We start from the raw sequence: 16,709 nt of genomic DNA on the forward strand, positions 1-16,709 counted from the left end.
ACAAAGATGGGCTCAATAAAGGATAGAAATGGTATTGATGTAACAGAAGCAGAAGATATTAAGAAGAGGTGGCAAGAATACACAGAACTGTACAAAAAAAAGATCTTCATGACCCAGATAATAATGATGGTGTGATCATTCACATTCACCTAGAGCCAGACATCCTGGAATGCAAAGTCAAGTGGGCCTTAGGAAGCATCACTAGAACAAAGCTAGTGGAGGTGATGGCATTCCAGTTGAGCTATTTCAAATCCTAAAAGATGATGCTGTGAAGGTGCTGCACTCAATATGCCAGCAAATTTGGAAAACTCAGCAGTGGCCACAGGACTGGAAAAGGTGAGTTTTCATTCCAATCCCAAAGAAAGGCAATGCCAAAGAATGCTCAAACTATGGCACAATTGCACTCATCTCACACGCTAGTAAGTAATGCTTAAAATTCTCCCAGCCAGGCTTCAGCAATACGTGAACTGTGAACTTCCAGATGTTCAATCTTGTTTTAGAAAAGGCAGAGGAACCAGAGATTAAATTGCCAACATCCGCTGGATCATGGAAAAAGCAAGAGAGTTCCAGAAAAACATCTCTTTCTGCTTTATTGACTATGCCAAAGCCTTTGACTGTGTGGATCACAATAAACTGTGGAAAATTCTGAAGGAGATGGGAATACCAGACTACCTGACCTGCCTCTTGAAAACTATATGTTACAGATATACAATTTAGTGATTTACGATTTTAAAGCTTTTACTCTGTTTATAGCTATTACAAAATATTGGCTATATTCCCCATGTTTTGCAATATATCCTTGTAGCTTATTTTATACATAACAGTTTGTACCTCTTGCTCCTCTATTCCTATCTTTCCCCATCATCCCTCTCTCTCCCGACTGGTAACCACTACTTTGTTCTCTGTTCCTGTGAGTCAGCTTCTTCTATGTTAATATTCAGTTGTTGTTCAGTTGCTCAGTCATGTCAGACTCTTTGTGACTGCACGGACTGCAGCATGCCAGGCTTCCCAGTCCTCGACCATCTCCCAGAACTTGCTCAAACCCATGTCCAATGAGTTGGTGATGCCTTCCAACCATCTCACCCTTTGTCCTCCCCTTCTCCTGTCCTCCCCTTCTCCTCCTGCCCTTAATCTTTCCCAGCATAATTATCTTTTCAAATGAGTCAGTTCTTCACATCAGGTGGCCAAAGTATTGGAGTTTCAACTTCGGCATCAGTCCTTCCAATGAATATTTAGAACTGATTTCCTTTAGAATGGACTGGTTTGATCTTCTTGCCATCCAAGGGACTCTCAGGAGTCTTCACCAACACCACAGTTCAAAAGCATCAATTCTTTGGTGCTCAGCCTTCTATATGGTCCAACTCTCACATCCATGCATGACTACTGGAAAAGCCATAGCTTTGACTAGACGGACTTTTGTCAGCAAAGTGATGTCTCTTCTTTTTAATACGCTATCTAGGTGTATCATAGCTTTTCTTCCAAGGAGCAAGCATCTTTTAATTTCAAGGCTGCAGTCACAATCCACAGTGATTTTGGAACCCAAGAATATAAAGTCTGTCACCGTTTCCGTTGTTTCCCCATCTATTTGCCATGACGTGATGGGACAGGATGCCATGATCTTCAATTTTGAAATTTAAATTTTAAGCCAGCTTTTTCACTCTCCTCTTTCACTTTCATCAAGTGGCTCTTTAGTTCCTCTTTGCTTTCTGCCATAAGGGTGGTGTCATCTGAAGTTATTAGTCTGTTTTATTTTTTAAATTCAACATCTAAGTGAAAGCATACAGTATTTGTCTTTCTTCCTCCAAGTCCATCCATGTTGCTGCAAATGGCAAAATGCCATTCATTTTTATGTCTGTGTAGTATTCCATTATTTGTATGTGTGTGTATGGGTGCATGTGTGTGCGCACATCACACCTTATTTATCCATTCATCCATTGATGGACACTTAGATTGCTTCCATATCTGACAATTGTAAATAATTTTACTGTGAATATTGGGGTGCATGTGTCTTTTCAAATTAGTGGGTTTTTTTTTATATATATACCCAGGAATGGAATTGCTGGGTCACATAGCTCAATTTTAGTTTTCTGAGAAACGTCCCTACTATTTTCCACAGTGACTGCACCAATTTACGTTCCCACCAACAGTGCACAAAGATTCCCTTTTTGCCACATCCTTGGTACCATTTGTTGTGTTCTTTGTGATGATAGCCATTCTCACAGGTATGAAGTGACATCTCATTGTGATTTTGATTTGCATTTCCCTGATGGGTTAGTGATGTTGAGCATCTTTTCATGTGCCTGTTAGCCATCTGTATATCTACTTTGGAAAAGTGTCTATTCAGTTTTTCTGTCTATTTTTAAAGTGTGCGGGTTTTTTTTGTTTGTTTGTTTTACCTGATGCTGTGTTTTTGAGCTATGTATATATATTGGATATTAACCCCAAATCAGTTATTTGCAATATTTTCTCTCATTCAGTAGCTTCTTTTCATTTTCTCAATGGTTTCTTTTGCTGTGCAAGAACTTTTTGGTTTAATTGGGTCCCTGTGCTATGCTATGTCACTTCAGTCATGTCTGAGTCTTTGTAAGGTAGCCCGCCAGGCTCCTCTGTCCATGCAATTCTCTAGGCAAGAATACTGGAGTAGGTTGCCATGCCCTTCTATCTTCCTGACCCAAGGATTGAACCCTCGTCTCTTATGTCTTCTGCATTGGCAGGCAATTTCTTTACAAGTAGTGCCACCTGGGAAGCCCATTTATTTATTTTTGCTTTTATTTCTTTTACTTTCAGAGATGGATCCAAAAACAATGCTGTTGTGATTTATGTCAAAGAGTGTTCTACCCAGGTTTTCATCCAGAAGTTTTGCATATTCAATCTTACACAAAGTTCTCAAATCCATTTTGAATTTGCTTTTGAATATAGTGTTAGATAATGTTGTAATTCCATTCTTTTACATGCAACTGTCCAGTTTTCCCAGCACCACTTGCTGGAGAGACTGTCTTTTCTCCACTGTATACTGTATTCTTGCCTCCTTTGTTGTAGACTAACTGACCATAGGTACATAGGCTTGTTTCTATGGTTTCTATCCTATTTCATTGATCTGTATGTCTGTTTTTGTGCAATACCACACTGTTTTGATTACTATAGCTTGGTAGTATAGTCTAAGGTCAAGAAGCTTGATTCCACCAGCTCTGTTCTTTGTTTTCTTTTTATTTTACAGTGTCTGGTCTTTGTTGTGGCACATGGGATCTTTGATATTCATTGAAGCATGTGGGATCCTCAGGTGTGGCATTTGAAATCCTCAGTTTCAGCACTTGGGATGTTTTTAGATGCTGCATGTAGAGTCGTTAGCTGTAGCGCGTGAACTCTAAGTTGTGGCATGTGAATCTCAGTTGCAGCATGCTAACTCTTAGTTGGAAAAGATCAGTTTTCATTCCAATCCCAAAGAAAGGCAATGCCAAAGAATGCTCAAACTACCGAACAATTGCACTCATCTCACACGTTGGTGAACTGATGCTTAAAATTCTCCAAGCAAGGTTTCAGCAATATGTGAACTGTGAACTTCCAGATGTTCAAGCTGGCTTTAGAAAAGGCAGAGGAACCAAAGATCAAATTGCCAACATCCGCTGGATCATGGAAAAAGCAAGAGAGTTCCAGAAAAACATCTCTTTCTGCTTTACTGACTATGCCAAAGCCTTTGACAGTGTGGATCACAATAAAATGTGGAAAATTCTGAAAGTGATGGGAATACCAGACCACCTGATCTGCCTCCTGAGAAATCTGTATGCAGGTCAGGAAGCAACAGTTAGAACTGGACATGGAACAACAGACTGGTTCCAAATAGGAAAAGGAGTACGTCAAGGCTGTATACTGTCACCCTGATTATTTAACTTACATGCAGAGTACATCATAAGAAACACTGGGGTGGAGGAAGCACAAGCTGGAATCAAGATTGCCCAGAGAAATAACGATAACGTCAGATATGGAGCTGACACCACCCTTATGGCAGAAAGTGAAGAGGAACTCAAAAACCTCTTGATGAAAGTGAAAGTGGAGAGTGAAAAAGTTGGCTTAAAGCTCAACATTCAGAAAACTAGGATCATGGCATCTGGTCCCATCACTTCATGGGAAATAGATGGGGAAACAGTGGAAACAGTGTCAGACTTTATTTTTTGGGACTCCAAGATCACTGCAGATGTGATTGCAGCCATGAAGTTAAAAGATGCTTACTCCTTGGAAGGAAAGTTATGACCAACCTAGATAGCATATTAGAAAACAGAGACATTACTTTGTCAACAAAGGTCCATCTAGTCAAGACTATGGTTTTTCCAGTGGTCATGTATGGATGTGAGAGTTGGACTATAAAGAAAGCTGAGCACCGAAGAATTGATGCTTTTGAACTGTGGTGTTGGAGAAGACTCTTGAGAGTCCCTTGGACTGCAAGGAGATCCAACCAGTCCATCCTAAAGGAGATCAGTCCTGGATGTTCATTGGAAGGACTGATGTTGAAGCTGAAACTCCAATACTTTGACCACCTGATATGAAGAGCTGACTCATTTGAGAAGACCCTGTTGCTGGGAAAGTTTGAGGGCAGGAGGAGAAGGGGACGGCAGAGGATAAGATGGTTGGATGGCATCACCAACTCAATGAACATGGGTTAGGGTGGAATCTGGTAGTTGGTGATGGACAGGGATGCCTGGCGTGCTGCAATTCATGGGGTCGCAAAGAGTCGGACACGACTAAGGAACTGAACTGAACTAAACTCTTAGTTGCTGCATGTTGAATCTAGTTCTCTGATCTGGGATCAAAGCTGGGCGCCCTACATTGAGAACATGGAATCTTAGCCACTGGACTACCAGGGAAGTCCCTCCAACTTTGTTCATTTTTCCCAAGATGATTTTGGCTATTTGGGGTTTTTCCTGTCCATACAAATTTCTAGTTCTTTGAAAAATGCCATTGGTAATTTGATAGGGATTACATTGAAACTGTAGATTTCCTTTGATAGCATAGTCATCTTACAGAATTGATTCTTCCAATCCAAGATGGTATAGTTTTCCATCTCATTGCACTGTCTTCACTTTCTTTCATCAATATCTTACAGTTTTCCAAGTACATGTCTTTTGCCTCCCTAGGTAGGTTTATTTCTAGGTAGTTTATTCTTTTTGATGCAGTTAGATGGGATTATTTACTGGTAAATGCGATAATATCCTGAAGTTCTCTTTCTGCTAGTCACTGTTAGTGTACAGAAATGTGAATAGATTTTTATATATTAATTTTGTATACTGCAACTTCACTGAATTCATCAATGAGCTCTAGTAGTTTTCAGAACCAGAACGCTGGGAGTTCTCTCAGCAAGAACAAAAGGGAGCCTCAAGATGCCATGGGCAGCCGAGGGGAGCAGGGGTGGGTGAGCATCTCTCAGGAGTATGCAGGGGCAGCCAGGACATACAGAGAGGAAAGGGCAGGCCCGGGAATTCAGCCATTGGCAAGGAGTGCCCTGCCACAATCCTGATAGCTGAGGAGGCAGCCGAGAGTGTTTGCAGGGTCCCAGACAGTCTAAAATGGAACTCAGGTTTTTAGGGGTCTGAAGCACCCCCGGGTCACATGGGAGGGCACTGAATAGGGCTTTTGTCTACAGGAAACACTGGGCAATGCTATCTAGCTAACCTGAGCTGTGTCTAGAGAGATTTAATTCAGGTGGTGTGTCAGGCCCCAGTTTGCAAGAATCGACAAGGAAGCCCACCCCTCGCTGGTGACTGGAGGCTTCCAGCACGGAGCCAAGGTCCACCGGGAGATCAGTGCTTACACGCCTTAGATGCAGACTTACTGTGAGACACAGCATGCTTCCCCATAACTACATGGCAGACATACATGTCAGGAACCTCGCCACCTCCTGTACCTCTCCCAAGTCCTCAGGGCCGCGTGAGGCAGGTGCCCCTAGGATTACCTGTGTGGGGAAGCAGAGGCTCAGAGTGGGTGAGCCAGGCAAATGGGGATCAGCAAGCAGCAGTGCCCACCTTGGCATCTCCTCACCTGAGCCCGCCCTCTCACCCACTGGGCTGGGCGCCTGGGCCCCAGATGGCTGACGCCTCAACGTCAGAGGCATTTCTGATTCTGGAAGTCTCAGGAAGATCCTTAACACCAGCAGCAGAGTGGGGGTGGGAGGCATTAGTAGGGTGGGCTGCCCATGGCCACCTCTTTGATGCTAGAGCACTAGGCCCCAGAGCAGGATGGAATCTCTCATGGCCTGGATGCAGAGCCAGATGGAGTTTCCATGGACAGCAGTCATAGAAAAGGAAGCACACTGTTGCATGAAGGCACAGGGAGACTGCCCCCTCCCACATTCCTGGGACTGTGATGTGCAGAGCAAGGCCGGCCTGGGGTGGACATGGGCAGGCTGCGGAGCCCAGAGGACAGCAGCCTGTCCTCCTTCTGTGTCCCTGGGACCTCACCCATCACCTCTACAGCCCCCACCCTGGGGCTCCCAGAGACCAATGGCAGGGCCCAGAGAGGGTCTGTGTGGGGGACTGGATGCCCGGCCAATAAGGTACACAGAGGACTGGCTGGCTGTACCCCTGACCATGGATCCCCACCCTGGACGAGGCTGTGCTTGAGCACAAGGGTGCCATGCAGAACCCTCAAGGCACCTGTGAACACAAAGGAAGGGCTGACTTTGAGGATCACAGGTCTGTCGGTGAGCATCTGCCCACACATGGGACTCCAGGACCAGAAGACTGTGCCTAGTTTGCACTAGTGCTCGGCCTGAGACTTCACCCCCATGCACAAGTGTCATGGTGCCCACTGCCTTGACGAGCATGGACCAGGAGGCTGACACGCTAACCAGCTTGGGTGCAGCCAGCCCTTTATTAGGTCACTTAATGACTGCCTTGTGATGTCAACCCTGAGCAAGCAGAGGCCTTTGGTGAGGGGCTGAGCACCCTTGTGAGCCTGGACTGCTCCTGGCCACTGCATTGTGCCATTTCCAGGAAGGAGGGAAGCACCACCCTCTGTGTGGCTGGGGACAAGGAGGGCCTGGTGATGGGCAGGGTGCCCAGCTTTGGGGGAGCTCCCTTTCTTCCAAATGCAGGGCCTCTGGCCCTGAGCTCAGGAAGCTGAGCCCCTCCCTGCAGACCTTTTGGTTGCCCTGGCCCTGCCCGTGCCCATGGGCCACTGCAGCTTCAGGCTGCTGCTGGAAGAGAGCACTTTCCAGGCTTTGAGGCAAGATCCTTTGTTGAAGAGGCTGCACACTGAGTGTGTTGCCCTGCCTAGGGGAGAGGGCAGCCTTTCCCAGGAAGCTGTGTAGCATTGTCAACAGTCACCACTTTGTGTCCATCTGGTGGGAGGAAGATGACACTTGCATAGGCATCAATGAGGAGCTCTTTGAGAACATTTTGGAGAGGGTGGGCTCAGACAAGGTATTTGAGACAGACTGAAGAGCTTTGTCTGCCAGCTTAGCCTATACGGACTCAGCAAAGTGCTCCAGGATGTGCTCACCTCCCTATGCCTGAACAACCTGCTCACGGGGGAGCTGCCTGTCTGTGTACTGAGCAAGGTAAGGGCAGGGGAGTACCTGCTGGGCCCTGGGGGCGGGGTTGGTGCCAACCTCAGGGCCGCCCGGGATGGTGGCCAGCCTGCAGGGAAAGTTGTGTGTAAAGACAGGATGGGGGACCGGCGTGACTGCCAGAGCTGCCAGTGTGCATGCTGCTTTGGGGAGTTGTGAGGGGGAGAGCCTAAGCGTTCTCAGCCCAAAGTCACTGCCCCTCCTCTCTTTCTCCGGTGTGGATGTCTGTGGGAGATGATGGAGGTGAGCTGAATGCACAGTAGGGATTGGGTCAGGATACCTGGGGGCCAGGTGTCACTTTGTACCACTGACCCATGGGCCCTCAGATCACAGTCACACCAGGGAAAAAGATGACACTGCTCAAATGCTGGGCCTTCCTATCCTCCAGCCAGGGCACAAATGGGCCCAGGGCAGAGGCAGAGGCAGAGGCAGAGGCAGGCAGGCAGGCAGTGGTTTGTGTACCCCATGACTCCCTCATGGCTCAGACCTGAAAGAATCCACCTGCAAGGCGGGAGGCCTGGGGAGGGATGATCCCTGGGTTGGGAAGATCTCCTGGAGGAGGGCATAGCAACCCACTCCAGTATTCTTGCCAGGAGAATCCTCATGGACAGAGGAGCCTGGTGGGCTACTGTCCATGGGGTCACAAAGAGTCATATATGGCTGAGAGACTAAGCGCATGACTCCAGTTATATGGAGCAGAAGTTTAGTCCAGGGAAGCACAGGTCCTTTCCTGGGAAGCTGAGGAAGTACAGGCCTGCGGTCGACACCTGCACAGAAAGCAGAGAAGCTTCTGCAGTCTGTCTGCCACAAATGCCAAGTCCCTTCTCTGGCACTTGTACAGATACTCTTGGGCTACTCTTTGTCATTTCCCAAGGTCAAGAGGTGATGGTGAGTTACTGAGTCCCGAGGATGTGCAAGCTGGGGCACTGCCTCCCGTGGGACAGGGTCCCACTTTCTCCATGAGGCCTGGGGATGGCTGGGTGAGGGCAAGCAAGGGCCTAGCCGGGAGGGTACTGTTTTCAGTAAGCCTTTTGAGACTCAGACTTTGCTATTCTCTCTCTTGGTGAACCCCAGTTACAGTTCTGTTGCAGTCCCCTGTTTAAGAGAGACAGCCCATACAGCCTGGGGAAGATGAAGAGGAGAGGTGGCATTAAGTCTGCATCTCAGCAGGTGGAGGGCAGGCTGGCAGCCCTGGGCATCCTTCCTATGCCCAGCACTGCACAACCACACGATGGCCTGTCGCCCTGCCCTGAGGGTGCCCAGGGGAACGAGAGCCACCTAGAACTCACCCCCACCACTGCCCTGGCTGGGACCTATGCCGCCCATGCTGCTGGTCTGGGGACAGAAGCCCAGCCCCCCTTGTTAGGTCCTGAGGCCTGACAGCCCAAGGGCACACAGGCTCCATTTTCTCTAATCCCTGCCCTGATGGAGATGGCTCTGCCCATCGAGGGCCTGTGACTGCTTCACCTGGCCTCCTGCCCAGATGGCTCCTCCTGTGATGGTGCTTGACTCTACCACTGTGCTCACCCAGATCTTCCACCTGCTCCCTGGGCAGCTCTCAGTGGCCACGCTGGTGCCTCTGTGCCCCACCTGGATGCCTGTCGTGGCTCAGGCCCGGAACCCCTTCTACTATGGCTCAGGCAACCCCTCTTTCCCATAATCTCCAGCCATTCTTTCCCTTAATCCCCATCCCCTTCAGGTGTGCCCCCCAGAGGACCCCAAATATGCACCCTATTCAGAAAGATAGAGGCAGCCCTGTGGTCAAAACACTGCATGGCAATAAAGACCCTGAAAATACGAGGGATTTCTCACCCAGCACACATCTTCAGTGCCTTCATTCTGGGCCTGGCTGAGCATTTGAGTCCCCTCAGGCAGCTGTTTGCTTGCAAAGGCAAGAGAGATGGCCGCCCACCCCCAGCACAGTGTGGGCACCTCTTAAACACCTGGGGAAGACCCTCAGATGCTCTGCACCCACTCATTGAAAAGACCCATCAACAGCTTGACAACAGCCCGGCAGAGTGGCTTCATGGGTAGAGAGACATAGATGAGGAGAAATTATGCCTCCCCTTGTCAGGGGCCCCCAAAGAGCCCTTCCTGTCTTGAGATGCACAGGGCTGGAGCCTGCCCGAGGCCTGTGAGTGTTCAGTTTGGGGACTTGCTGGTGTCTGGACACCAGGCCCGAGGTTTGGCTTTGTTGCAGGGCCTGCATCTGGTGTCATTTTCTTCTTTCTCTTTTCTTTCCCTTTTTCAGCTGAGCACTTCAAGGGTGTCACACCTCAGCACCCTCTGCTCGTTGGAGTGTCCAGTCTATAATGTGCATACTCTTAAAGGAGTGTTTGTCCTGAAGCGCATAGCAAATGACCCCTCCAGGGTCATGCTACAGAGACAACAGCTCTGAGGTCAGGTGAGGGGAGAGCATGCACACCAGTCCACCTGAACTGAAAGGCTGGGTCTCCCTTGTTGGCAGTCTTGCGCAGGCAGAAGAGACCCTGAGAAAGGAGATGGGGCGATGCAGGCCAGGGCTCTGTCAGCCACAGCACTGAACTGCTGTGACACCCAACCAGGCTGCTCACTTCCAAGCCAAGACTGACATCAAAAGAGACTCATGCGGTACTTCACTCCCACTGCTCAGTCCTTGGTAGATTTTGACTCCAGAGTGAAGCAGCTAAGCATGCGTCCTCCTGGGCCAGGCAGAGGCAGCAGCCTAAGGTCACACAGGAGTGTAGGGAGGGAGCATGGAATTGATGGGCTGGCCCTGGACAGTCAAACTGTCCGGAGCCCCACACATGCCCGGGTCACCAGAGGAGAGGCCAGGAGGCTCCAGAGGCATGGGTTAACTTCTGTCCCCAGGGCCGCACAGGCGACAGTGTCTAGGAGAGTGCAAATGCATTTCATCCAGACAGGGTGTCTCAGAGAGGGGCTCTGCCTCACAAGTGCTCCGCCTCACAAGTGCTCCAACTAGGTAAGGGTGACCCTGGAGGCCCAACTGGGAAGACCCCAGGGAGCCAGTGATCCATGGCCAACTCCCCACCAGCTCTGCCCGAGCCTCCCTCGGCCCAGTGCTCATCTTGGTCCTCAGTGGCTCTTTCGTCCCCTGGCTCCCTTGCTCTGTCCTTTCACAAAGGGAGGTGCCATGGCCTAACAGGGATGAGGTGGGGAGGCTCCAAGAGTCTATTTCTGGATGACAGAAACAAGGCTTAGCCCATGATGAGCAAACCTGGTACTGCTCTGGAGTGCCAGCTCTCTGCAGGAGGAACCGCCTGGGACTCTGTGGGAACTGTCATGAGGAAGGCTGTGGGATGTATCAAGCTACAAACCAGCAGGGGAGGCTGATGAGACACCACGGCCAGGGTCTTGTCCACGCCCGACCCCACAAGCAAGGCCTGTGACCAGGCAATAAGGTGATTAGCCATCTGCTGAGCCTCTGGAAAGGGAGGTAAGGTCCCCATCCCCAGGGTCTGAGGTCCAGCCCTGGGTGCCCCCCAAGGCCCCACGCAAACCCCCCAGATGATGAGCTCTGCACCCCCCACCCTCAGCAAACCTGGGGATGCCCAAGCCTCACTCAGGCAGCACCTCCAGCCTTTGAGTGGTGCTCTGATGTGTTGTAGGGGGGCAGGTGGGAGCCAGGCCATCATGGGGGCTGGGCTGGACTGCAGTGAGGCTGAGTCCTTAGCCCTCAGGGGCCCCAGGGGCAGGGCAGGTCAGCCACCCACCCTCCTCCCAAATGCCTCTCCTTCCTAGGGGAAAAGTCTAAAGTCGCCTAACCAGTGGAGACTTAGAACCCACAACTCATGAGTTCTTGGCCCCCAAGAGCCCCTCTGGACACTCTGCACAAAAAGGGCCCATGGGTGGGGGGGGGGAGGTGGGTATCCGTGCAGACCAGTGGAAGAGAGCCACCAGGAGATACCCCAGAGAGGAGTAGTGTTAAGTCACTATGAGCGGCCAAGGCCATCTATAGGCTGCTGAGTCCTTGCTAACTCACCTGCCACTGCTCACCCTCTTCAGCTAAAACAACATCATTTATGCAAAAATTCCCAAAGTGTGGTGACACAGAGGGTCCCCTATGGGAAGATGAGTGGTTCCCTGTGCTCCCTCAGGGTTATGGGCACAGCAGCCCCTCATCCAGCATCTGTGCTAAGACTGCAGCCTTACCTCAAGGGTTAACAAGGCCCCCTCCTGAGAGAGGACAAGAGGGTCCAGTCACCCCGAAACAGAGGATCCTATAGAATACAATTCCAGCCTGACTGGGACTCCTGGGGGCCCCGGTCCGGGCTGTCAGGCTGAGACCCCACACCTCCCTCACTTTGTCAGTGAACTCAGGGAGTCAGAGGCTTGGTCTGTGGGGCCCAGTTTCAGGTGGGCAGAGGGAGGGGCCCATGTCCTGTGGTGTTGGAGAAGACTCTTGAGAGTCCCTTGGGTTGCAAGGAGATCCAACCAGTCCATCCTAAAGGAAATCAGTCCTGAATATTCATTGGAAGCACTGATGCTGAAGCTGAAACTCCAAAACTTGGCCACCTGATGCAAAGAACCAACTCATTTGAAAAGACCCTGATGCTAGGAAAGATTGAAGGCAGGAGGAGAAGGAGATTACAGAGGATAAGATGGTTGGATGGCATTACTGACTCAATGGACATGAGTTTGAGCAAGCTCTAGGAATTGGTGTTGGACTGGAAAGCCTGGCGTGCTGCAGTCCATGAGGTCACAGAGAGTCGGACATGACTGAAAGGTTGAACTGAAACTTAATGATGATCAGGGCAGGGCTTGGGCTAGAGTCCAGTGGCATGCCTTAGAAGCCTGTCTCCCTTGAAACTAGAAGCCAATCAGTTGTATTTAACCAAGGAGAAACTCAAGTTATGTTTGTATTTCTTCAGGCTGTCCACAAGGATATGAGAAATCTTTTCCGAATGAACTGCTGAGATCCATATGTGTTTTCTTTGCTGCATAAACTTCATCTCAAAAGCTATTCAACAATTTCATAATAAGAAGAAATAAAATTATAATAAAATAATAAACATTTACATTTATTGAGTACTTATGATATACTCCGGAGAAGGCAATGGTACCCCACTCCAGTACTCTTGCCTGGAAAATCCCATGGACAAAGGAGCCTGGTAGGCTCCAGTCCATGGGGTCGCGAAGAGTTGGGCATGACTGAGTGACTTCACTTTCACTTTTCACTTTCATGCATTGGAGAAGGAAATGGCAACCCACTCCACTATTCTTGCCTGGAGAATCCCAGGGACAGAGGAGCCTAGTGGGCTGCCGTCTATGGGGTCGCACAGAGTCGGACACGACTGAAGTGACTTAGCAGCAGCAGTATGATATACTCTACAATATGCTAAGGATTTTATATACAATATTTCTTTTAATCCTCCATAAAACATGAAAGATAAAAATCATTTGTATATTTTGAAGTTGGAAAACTGAGGCTCAGTGAAATTAAATCAGAAGAAATTATAATTACTCTGAAATAACTTATCATTTTGAACTTAACAAGTTTTCATTGTTTGTAAGCTGAGTATACTTGTACTCTTCAAGCAATAATATTTTTGCCATGTAGCATATTCTCAAAATAATTTGAAAGTCAAAATAATACTTCCTGCAACAACAGTGTTATTCACATTTAAATATCATATGACTAAGGGGTAAGAGTGTGAAACATATTGACACTTTTAAAGGAGCTGTGGTTCTGCCTCATCCTGGAGGAACTTTTTTAACAACTATGAAAGCCCATGAAAAAATTCACCACCCAGCTATCTCAGGAGTTCTAGTAAGAACCCCATAGCCCATCCTAACATAACAATTCAATGATGCAGATGTTGTCTACCGAGGAGACTTCTGTTCCAATCTTGTCTCCTCCTGTTATGTGCTGTCACCAGCTCAGACTTGTTTTAAAGTGCGCCCTCTTTCTCATCAGCTATCAGAACCGAGAGCTCTATCCATAGTTTACTGGTCCATGCAAAACAGAGGAAAGAGACAAGTTCCACTGGAATGTGAGAGCCAAGTGGAACTAACAAGAATTGTCCTTTAAGAGCATAAAAAATGTAGAAACTCTGCTTTCCTAAAATTCTGTTTTATTAACCTTTATCAGCTGCTGAGAAACTGGGACATGATGGAATTTTTGAACTTTCCTGTCAGCAGCAAAAGGGTAATGCTTATCATGATTGCTATTTGGCAAAAACCCAGCCTCTCATTCCCAAAGTTCTCAAATTAACTTCATTCACAACTGATTAGAGAGCACAAAGCCAATGAGGTATTTTTTTTTCCCTCTTTGCTACTTCTATGTCATAAGTAGGTGAGAAATATTTGCTGCTCTTGATGTAAAAGGATCCGTGAAAGTTGCTCAACAGCTAACAAATTCTTTACTACCACTGAGTTAATGCAGAAAGTCATTTGGGAAGATCACCGAGAATGCATTAGGGTCTAAATGAAAATGATGAAATTTCACTTTCCCCCTGCTTTATTCATTGGAAAAGAAAATAAATTTATCCTTATTAACAGTTTTTGACATATGCCTACAGTGAAGTTTCAGACTTTTAATACTGTCAATGAGAACTATTTTTTTTTCTCCAGTGATAAAACACCCCAATGTGTGAGGGTGCAGATTAATATACCTGACTATGGATATGTCTGAAAGAAATGTTTTTTAATGGTCAAAGGCAAATTCCTATTTCAGACTCTAAACCTTCCCAAGAAGGTGGCTTTAGCTTGTATGCATTGTAGTGTGGAGTATAGCGGGTGCTTCCTCTATGACTCAGCGGTAAGAATCCATCTGCAATGCAGGAGACACAGGAGACTCAGAAGACACGGGTTCGATTCTTGTATCAGGAAGATCCCCTGGAGTGGGAAATGGAAACCCACTCCAGTATTCTTTCTTGGAAAATCCCATGGACAGAGGAGTTTGGTGGACTACAGTCCAAAAGGTCACAAAGAGTCAGACACAGCTGAGCACAGAGCACAGTGGAGTCTAGGACTGAAGGTTTCAGAGTTAGTCAGATTGGACTGATAGTTATTTATCCTCTCTCCACCTCTATTTTTCCATTTGTGAAATGGAGATAGTAATCATGTAGTAGCTACCTTATTAGGCTATTGTAGAATTAAATGCACTAATCCACATCAAGTATCTGGCACCAAGCAAGCCAAGGAAATAGCTTAACATTAATATCATTTTCTGTATATAAGTATCATTTATTTACTTGTTATATGAATTTGAAAAAATATTCATTTTAAATAATTTTTAATGTGTTTACTAGTCATTTGTATGTTTTTTTCCCCGAATTACCTCTTTATAACCTTTGCATGATTGTTCATTTGTTTTTGGTTTCAATCCCGATTTGTAGAAATTTATGTTTATATGTATATATATATTTATATATATAAATATATATCCTGAATGTGTGTGCCCACAAAATTCATATGCTGTAGCCCTATTTCCAATTGTGTCTGTATTTGGAGATAAGACATTTAAGGAAATAATTCAGATGAAATGCGATCATAAGGGTTGGCCCATGATTCATTAGGACTGGTGTCCCTAGAAGAAACACCAGAGAGCCCACACTCTGCCTATCATGCAAGGACATAGCAAGGAGGTAGCCATCTGCAAGAAGTTAGGAAGAGAGCTCTCTCAGTCATGTTGGTATCCTAACCTCAGACTTCCAGCCTACAGAAACTTGAGAAAATAAATTTTGTTGTTTAAGTCATCCAGTCAGTGGTATCGTGTTATGGTAGCCCAAGCAGAGATCAACATGTGTCTATACATATTAATAAAATATATCAATATAATTTTATTAAATATTATTGAATTGAAAATACCTTTTTACTAAATTTATAGTAACTCTGTATTTATTAAACTTTCTAATAGTATTTTGTGATCTACAAGTGTGTGTGTGTGTGTGTGTCTGTGTGTCTGTGCCTGTGGGTTTATGTGTGTGCATGTGTCTGTGTGTTTAATGAAGATAACCTATCAGTTTTTTCCTTATGACTCCTGAGATTTTTGTCATTCTTATCATTTTTATCATTTTTGTGATAACTTTCATAGCCTAGATCTCATTCTAGTACCTTATTGGTTTTTGATTTTCATGATTTCAAGTTTAATTCATCTGGAATGTATTTTTTATTTATTGTGAGATTATTATCGTATGTTTACCATCATATGGAAGCCAATTATCCCAGTGCGGTTTACTAAACAGATCATTGTTTCACCACTGATTTGAAAATTCAACTTTCATGTAAAATAAACATACCAAAGTTTCTATTTAAATTCTCAGATATACCAGATAGATCTATTTTCTCTGATAGCAGATAATCTTATACTACTCTAATTGGATACAACAAGATCCCGTGTAAACTTCTCAGCCTATGGGAGTCTGATGTATTTATTATTTCAGATGAACATAATGTTTGGTTTATCCATTTTTCTTGGCTGTTTTAAAATACTCAATTTTAAATTATTAAAACTCTTGTACTAAATTGGCAAGTGAAAAATAGTTAAAATACTGCCTTCATCTCTCTAGCATCTATTTAGAGCCCTGTACAGAAAGATACTTGTAACAAGTGTGACTATCACAGGGTGTTTTCCGTTTAGTGTTTAGGGTTTTTTGTTTTTTAACTTTCATCCTTGTACTTTGAGTTTTTAACAATAAACACTAAAATTTTATTTAGCAAACATTATAAAGCAAGGGACATGATCTAGGATATGCAGAATGATTAGAGTATTCACTCCTCTAGCGGCTCAGCAAACATGCATTGAGTAGTGGCCATAATATTGTGTCTCATGTGTTCAAGTGGTTGGGATTACAGAGATGAATTAAATATGCTTGTCCTTGCTGTATATTGTATATTGAGGGAGACAAACAGATACATGAAAATTTTTAATACAAAATGGCAATTGTGTTAATGTAAGTTTCTGTAGGACCACAGGAACAATGAACTCTGCTGGCATTGGTGGCAGAGAGGCTTCAGAGAAGAAGCACCATTCGTGTTGAGCCTTAAAGAATGAGGACACTTTCATCACTTGGCAGCTCTAGGTGGGGAAGGGAAAGCAATTCCTTCAAAGAGGAAGGAAATATCTAGTCCTATTTCATTATGTGGAGAAGGCAGTAAACAGCTTATTACTCACACCCTTAAATGATGCTAACGTGGAAATATGGGC

This window comes from Bos mutus, chromosome X, assembly GCF_027580195.1.
Source record: "Bos mutus isolate GX-2022 chromosome X, NWIPB_WYAK_1.1, whole genome shotgun sequence".
NCBI lineage: Eukaryota > Metazoa > Chordata > Mammalia > Artiodactyla > Bovidae > Bos > Bos mutus.